Source organism: Octopus bimaculoides, chromosome 6 (assembly GCF_001194135.2).
Source record: "Octopus bimaculoides isolate UCB-OBI-ISO-001 chromosome 6, ASM119413v2, whole genome shotgun sequence".
In the NCBI taxonomy this organism is placed as follows: Eukaryota; Metazoa; Mollusca; class Cephalopoda; order Octopoda; family Octopodidae; genus Octopus; species Octopus bimaculoides.
In genome coordinates this window covers 56285652-56292035 of record NC_068986.1, presented here as the reverse complement: position 1 = coordinate 56292035, position 6384 = coordinate 56285652, and positions in this window count along the sequence as shown.

Genomic DNA, 6384 nt, shown 5'->3' with positions numbered 1-6384 from the left:
CCGTAACCCTAACCCTAACCCTAAAACCTTAACCCTAAAACCCTAACCATAACCCTAAAACTCTAACCCTAACCCTAAGTAGAAAAATTTTGGAAATTTTTTTTCAGAATCATAATCTCCGTATTTTTCCGCATGTTTTGAAAAAAAAATTCTGAAAAAAGTTAAAAATGAAGAAATAAGGAGTGGAGTAATGTCAAAATGTCGATTTTTGCCAATTTTTTTACAGATTCGTATTCTCCGTAGCCGAAAATGGGGGGTATGTGTAGAAAAATAAATTTTTTTTTAAAGGGAGGTGTTTTTGGGCGGGGGTACAAAAGGAAGTCTTGCCACAGATCTTATTAAAGTTATCTCCTTTTGTTTACGCGGTTTATAAATTTACAGGTGTAATTTTTATAAATTGAAATTGGCTTTTAGGTGTAATTTTTATTAATTAAAATTGGCTTGCTAGATTAGGTGGTAATTTTTCATATTTGTTTTTTCACACATAAAGCATCTGCGAGTTTTCTTTTTTCTTAATTTATTTCACAAGTCATGATTTTGATATAAACTCATTAAGTACTATTGTTGCTTAACTCCAGGTTAACCATGATCGAACAAACCTATCTCTTAGCTTTTACTTGTTTCAGATCAACCCCAATATTTTGTTTTTAAGCTTGGAAACACAAACAAACCAACACTAGTTGTCAAGCGGTGGTGGGGAATAAAGACAAACACACACACACATTCTTAATTCCTGTCCATGACAAAATCGCAGACAACAGCATACACATGATCACAAAAACATAAAATTTCACAACTTTCAAAGTAAACACAGCGATATCACTCGGCACACTACCTCATGAAGGTCACTGCTAACTCTTACTGCGCACGCAACCGTGTGCTGCAATCTGTTGGTGCGCTACAAAAATATTCCGGGAACTTTTTGATACCACCTCGTACACACACACTCTCCCCCACTCTCTTTTTTTGAACCCATATAGTTACCAGATAAAATGACAGAGATGTCGAATTTTCCCTGTTCTTTGATTTGCAATATTGAATGGAATAACCCTTACACGTATTCTCATTTAACCAGTTCCTGTATGTAGTGTATCTAGTTCCTCCGTCACTGACAAAAAGTTTGGAGTAATGCTTTCACTAATCTTTCTGTCTGCTTGCTTTTGTCTTTGATGCTGCGCTAGCCTTTTATATCTTTTCTTATATTCCACTGATTTTCCCCGTGTCAAATGATGATTGAATAGCTTTTCACAACTGTAACCTGTAGTCATTTGCACACCGTCTGACTTGGGACATGCATCTTGCTGTTTTTAATGCTTGCAAGGTTGCCAATGTAGGGTGATGTTAATGTTTGAGTAGCGCAGCACGCTTCGTCACAATGACAGCGGTGAGCTTGTCCGAATTTTTCAAATCAATCCAACGTCTTGTACCATTTCTTGCTACATTCTTCAGTGTAGCACTGTGGATGGAGTCCATGATAGAATCCCATCTCATCTGTGCTTCTACATCTAGGAGAGAGCAGGGAAGGCATCGTCCAGAAACCTGATGAACTCTTTGCCTTATCTGAGGGTTGTGACATGACATCAATGCGCTGCTTGCAAGGTGGTTTCATATAATGCATCTTCTTTGACCTCAGTCTGATTTTGCTGAAAACCAAGAGTCATCCATGTCACAAACTGCATTCCGGAAGGTTCGAGTCATTGACACATTCTTCAAAATGGCTCTTGTTGACGCCTCTAATTGAAGCGGGGGATATCTCGAAAACAGTCCATAGAGTATGCGAAACTCAATCAATCGTTGCCCGCTGTCATTTATACTGCCAGTCCCGTGCACGGCCAAGATACATGGTCGGTACCCACACTGATGTTGAAGTCGCCAAGCAGCGGTAGTCTTTCCTGATTTTGGGTCTTCTTAAGAGTTGGTAATAGAATCTGATCTTTTTTATCTTGTGTAGAGGTGAGTCGGGGCAGTCACCGATAAGGCTGACAAACCCTTTGGGTGTATGGAGTTGGCGGTGAGAAAATCCGCTCGGTTTCATTCTCTCTGAACTTCACTATCCTTAGCAGCGAGTTTCTCACAACAAAGCCAACACCATGCTCTTTGATCTTGTCTAAGTCCTTTCCTTGCCAGAAAAAGGTTTAGTATCTCTCGTATAAAGTAGCTAATTCTGCAACACATGTTTCTTGTAGTCTTGCAAAGTCCACTTCAAATTTTAGAAGGTCGTTGTTAATTATTGCAGTGTTTCGTGTGTCACTAATCTTTCAGTGATTATCTGACAATACAGTGATCATTGCCTGTATATTCTGGCATCCTAGGTTGTGTGCTGGCTTCTTTTTTTGTCTTTTTGTTATGCCTGGTGCAGTGTATATCATCCACTCTTCAGGTTATTTGTATTTCTAAGCCCCTCGCACGCAATGATGCAGGCAGGTTGTAGCATTTAATTGGGTGTAGTTTTGTCAGCTTGATGCGATTGTTAGCTCCTCAATGGGATTCGATGCCCTTTCCTTCCGTCGAAAGCTGTCACTGACGCATAATTCTACACCAATTGGAGTGCAGGCTTATACCCGATACTTCACTGGTTTCCGTGTTCTTCACAGAGCGTAGGTCTAAACAGGGTCAGTATAGGAGACCAACATTTGCCTATGCAATAAGTCTCATTCACCGAGCCATTGATATTGTCCAAAGGAAGGGCAATGATCAATACAGCTGATTTTATGCATGATTTTTATTTCCTGTTTCATAAAATAACATCAGGTCTACTGGAATGTTTCACTAATACTCCTTAGTTTTAAAGAGGTTGATACATTTTGGTTCTGTTGCGCCTTGGGATGGCCGTTTTAAAAATGTAAAACAGCAGCTCTATTTAGGTGGTCGTTCGACAAACTAGCCTTGTACATACATCTGTGCACGCATGAGTGTGTCCGCATGTGTGCGTGGGTGTGAACTAAGACGTACATATACAAATGCACACATATATGCTATTATACACAGGACAGTGTCATAAATGTACGTATAAAAATACGAATAAATGTTTCATAAATGTACTATAAAGAGCGAATATACAAACACATATACAGTAAAAATGGATAGAAGTGTTAGTGAACAAAATGCATAGTGGATCCTAGCTTTATGTCCTGAGTTATTAAGTGTAAGTACTAGTTCCGTCCCAGTTATGGGTCTGTAACGAAGCTTCAGCCAAAATTCGAAACCACCTAGCTCAGAATTCTAGCTTAGAACCACAATATAAGTTTCTAAATGAGACATAAACACCTAAGCAAACATAACTCGGCCAGTCAGATCGACTGGTGTAACCAAATGAGCTGGACCCTTCCCGTCAAATTTCTTGATCGACTGGCGTTATAAAAAGTTGGTCAATTGAACCTCAAGTAGAGCCATCTAGATTAAACGCAGTGATGTTGCCTCTCACCCTCTACTACGTTTACTTACCCGAGGTGCTGCTCGAAGCTATGCCAGTCGATTCTATTATAAGGCATTCTCATTCTATCAAATTCATTTCTTTTCAATAATCATGAACTGTATAAGGCGGCGAGCTGACAGAATCATTAGCACGCTGGGCAAAATGCTTGGCGGCATTTCATCCGTCTTTACGTTCTGAGTTCAGATTCCACCGTGGTCGACTTTGCCTTTTATGCTTTCGATGTCGACAAAATAAGTACCAGTTGAGTACTGGAATTGATGTAATCCACTTACGCTTTCCCCAAGTTTGCTAGACTTGTGCCAAAATTTGAAAACCAATAATTATGAACTGTATTCGTATTACTATTTAGCATAATTATGTTGTGAAAACATGTGCTTATTCCATTCGATATCTTTTGAATGCTGCTCTTATACACTTGTATATATGTATATGCAAATATTCCGGGTTAATAAAGATGCATGATAAAGAATACAATATCAGTATAGTCATTATGAAAATAACATGCAATCCACCAAACGTTATTCATTAATGACTATTTCACAACCTTAATATCACATTAAAGGTCAAATATCCATATCTGATTAGTTCTCTCTCTCTCTCTCTCTCTCTCTCTCTCTCTCTCTCTCTCTCTCTCTCTCTCTCTCTCTCTCTCTCTCTCTCTCTCTCTCTCTCTCTCTCTCTCACACACACACTGGCACATGTATTATCTAATCAAAAGTAAATTGCCTTGCAACGTTAACATCAATTCCTTGTGTTTTCAGTTCGAGCTACGCTGTTGGATTTCAGCCAGTTGTCCAAAAAAGGTGTTGGAAGTTAGAATCGGCAGAGTGCCGGACATAACCAATGTCATTAAATTCTAAGCTCAAATATCGCAAATATTGACTTTTTCCGTTCCTCTTGACACAATAATAGATATCATTCAACGCTGAAATCGAGTTTACTCGCTTCCTAAATATTGGTTAGTATCAATGCAAGATTAAATATATTCATGCCATACAACAGAACAGAAGTGCTAACATTTCTAATTTGCCAGTGGAAGTTATTTCCCTTGGTAGCTGTGAAATCTGTGAAACAAGAAAAATGAATAGTTTCAATGCACACACTTTAAAATTACATCTCTATTTAGAAGAAAACTGTACGATCCTGTGATGTTTATTGCTCCCCAAAGATATTAGTGACGTAAGCAAAATGAACAGTCGTTAAACCGAGAATCGATTTTCCAAAAGATTACTACTTTATCTTTGGCGCTGTTTACCCCATTAGTGCAATCTTTCGTTCATTTCGTAGGAACGGCTACATATGCTCAGCCGCCACTTGCACTGAACATTTCTCCACTTCAGTTTACGAAGATATTGATTGATGCCGAGATTTTCACCCGCGATCGGCTGAATGAGAGCTTGAGGACGCGGTTTGCAATGCACTTTGTGACAGCTTCTAATTTAACTCTGAGTGTGCTTAAATCGCCAATGCCTTAGATTTGGATTGCCGAGAGGTTAAACCATCACCACCACCACAACAACTGTCCATAGATCAAGCAAACGAAGAAACTTCAGCGTTGTTACTAGACTTTCTAGAAACAACAGCTAAGTCTCTCTGATACCACACCCATTCATCTTAAAAAGAGAAGGATACATTGGATAAAGTAGTCTAGATACACAAAGTTTCTTTTTTTCTATTTTCATTTGCAATTTGATGAGACGAAGAAGAGAAGCAGCAATGACCTTTGCAAGGGTATCACAAACTGAGGGGAGAAGGCGAAAGAGAGCGTAGCTGATGGGGTACTACAGCTGGAAGCAATGTTTCAAGCTACCGACTTATCATCAGCCCTGAGACATATTTTGAGTGCTTGCAGTGGTGTACACTCAGTTAAATGTATCCAACCAGTCGCAGGCATGGCTTTGGGGTCAATAACTTCGCCTTCTGCTGCACGGCTTCGAGTTCGATCCTTCTACATCGCTACTTGGGCAAATGTCTTAGACCATGGCCTTGAGTCAACTATTGCATTGTGACTGAAATTTGGTATGTAAGCACTGTGCGGAAGCCCATTGGAGAGTCTGTTTCTGTTTTGTTTAATAGACTTTCTTTGTGCCTCAGCTAAGCCTACATGGAACTTGGTCCTCAAATGCTGAATCCACTCTGTTCGAAGTATTCGGGACAGATCTCCCTTCCCACCAGCAGTCATGGAGACTCTGAAATGGGTTTTACTGGCTTAGCCAATAAAAACAAATTCAAGCGATATTGTTTATCTGGGCGACAGATTAGATGTACTATCCAAAGAAAAGTACAGACTATTTCAAGAAAAGAGGCCGTGGCATTAATGCCTTTAGTTAAGCTATTCGCCTAAAATAAATGCGCGATCAACGCAGGGGAAAATGTTAGTATTTCCTATTAATATAAATCATTGCATTTACACTCATGTATGACACTGCGATATTTATGTTTTTACTGCAGTTAAGTTGGTATGGAAATTGAAAAGAGTACAGCTAGTGACATTTGATGGTCAAGTTAGCAGCAATGGTAATAAAGGTAAAAATATCATACGTACACACGTGCTTACGTACGTACATATGTACTTGAGTATAATTGAGTAAGTATGTACGAAAGGTAGAACGAAAAGAAAAATAGTTTTCTATACACGAGTAAATATTCTTAATCAGAAGAAAATTACAAAAGTGACAGAGGGTTAATAGTTTCGAGCATAGCTGTTATGCATTTTTATATAAAAATCAAACATTAAATGAAGGATCTCTCAATACGTCTAAGTAGAGAAAATTTATTTTTACAATGAAAAGATTGACAGTAACTTTGAAGTTACGCCTTTGTTGGGTCCAAGTCAGTCTGTCGAAGTCAACGAAAGTAAAATTTCGAAGTTACTGTCAATTTTCCCCCCTGCATTCACACGCACATACATACATACATACATACATACGCGCGTATGTGTGTGTGTG